A 1,838-nucleotide genomic window follows, 5' to 3' on the forward strand; every position below is an offset into this window, starting at 1 on the left:
TTATATGAAAAAAATGTAGAATTTGAAAGTCTTTACAGAGTTTGAATTAGAGATAAAAAGATAAGACAGAGAATGGAATTAAAATCAGCAAAGACATGAATGTGAGAACTAGTGGACAAGGTAAGGGGAAAATGCATATAGGTTCTCTAGCTTGGCAATATGTGGTATGATATAAACTAGGGAAAAAAAGAGGCTGGATCTAGTTTGACCCTGGGTAGGGCCCTACAACAACATGCAGCCAGCCTCTAAAAAAATTGACTTTGTCAGCAATTTAAATAATGTACAATGGTGAGCATACGACGATGAATTGGAGAATTGGGGTATTAAAAGATTCTATAAGAAACATCAGGAAATAGAAAAGTTTAGGGTCAAGCAGAGATGTTTTACATAATATTTTATATAACACACCAGTTTTGAGTGGTAAAATTTACGGTAGAAGTTAAAGCATCAGCCTCTGAAAATGATGCCAAGGGACATTAACAATGGCAGCTATAAGGTAATGAAACTTGGGACTATTTTCAGAAGCAAAATATAAATAACCAATAAAGTTGGAATATATCAACCTTAGAAAATTAAAAGAAAAATTAAGAAGTTGTATTCTTATAAAATTATCAAATACTAAAATATGACATCTATAGTTTTCTCCATATACCTCACCAACACTTGTTTGTTGATTTAATGATGATAGTCATTCTGACAGGTGTAAAGCGATATCTCATTATGTTTTTAATTTGCATGTCTCTGATGATCGGTGATATGGAGTTTCTTCATATGTCTATTGGCCATTTGTATGTCCTCTTTACAGAAGGGTCTATTCAGCCCTCTGCCCATTTTTAATTGGATTGTTTGCTTATTTGATACTGAGTCATATGAGTTCTTTTTTAAAAATTTTCAATGCAATTAACTTTCACCTTTTTATTGTTAATTCTATTACAGTTGTCCCAATTTTATTTTATGTTTTGGTTGTCAAATGACCTTTAATTGAAAATTTTCCTTTGTAGTTCTTAACTAGCATTCCACTGCACTACTGTTCATGTTACCTATGATGTCATGAGGGTGGTGGCCATCGATATTGCAGCCCACGCATGGACTGGGCAGTTCCCAGGATCTCTTTTATGGTTCCAGAGAGTTCTCTGGCTGAAGACTGGTGCCACATCTGTCAGGTAATATTGACAATCTCATCAAAAATGATATTTCCACTGTGCTTAATGTTTTTTTTCTTCTTTCTGTCTTGCAGTGGTTCTTTGAGGCCTTTGATGATCAGGGCAGAGGCAGAAGTCACTACTTCAGTCTGGGCCTGTCTGTTCTGAATGGTTAGTTTCACTGCAATCCTCAGACCCTTCCATTCACTGGTTGTTTTGGCAATATCATCACCAACATTTTTTGGAGACTGACTCAGGGGGCCAATCTTGGGGGCTAGGGCAGACATGGTACCAATTTCCTGCCCGTGCACCTCAGGTATAACAACTTTGATCTCGTTAGGGTCTAACTTCAGAGGCATGGTGGAGGCGGCTCTTGTCAGATGAACCCAGATTCCAGATGAAAGTTGAACCTTCTTTTCCTCAGAGCCAAAAGCTGAAGGCTGTTCTAATTTTCTTCTGTTTTGTTCCCCTCCACTGAGCCCACCCCTTCTCCCGCCCCCACCCCCACCTCCCCCCCACCCACGGCAGTCAATCCCTACTCTGTGGGTCATTTATACAGTTCTTTGACTAATCCCTTCCCTCTCCTTTGGCCACTCCCCCCTCACTCTTCCCATCTTATAGCTGTCAGTCTGTTCCATGTTTCCATGTCTCTACTTCTATCTTGCTCATCAGTGTACTGAATCTTTTTTCATTAGA

General features: G+C 38.7%; 1 pseudogene; it reads right to left on the bottom strand.

Annotated features, from left to right (window-relative positions):
• Nucleotides 1–958: 958 nt before the first annotated feature.
• LOC114508159 lies at nucleotides 959–1,537 on the bottom strand (annotated as a pseudogene).
• Between the last annotated feature and the right edge of the window lie 301 nt (nucleotides 1,538–1,838).

Source organism: Phyllostomus discolor, chromosome 10, assembly GCF_004126475.2.
Source record: "Phyllostomus discolor isolate MPI-MPIP mPhyDis1 chromosome 10, mPhyDis1.pri.v3, whole genome shotgun sequence".
Classification (NCBI taxonomy): domain Eukaryota; kingdom Metazoa; phylum Chordata; class Mammalia; order Chiroptera; family Phyllostomidae; genus Phyllostomus; species Phyllostomus discolor.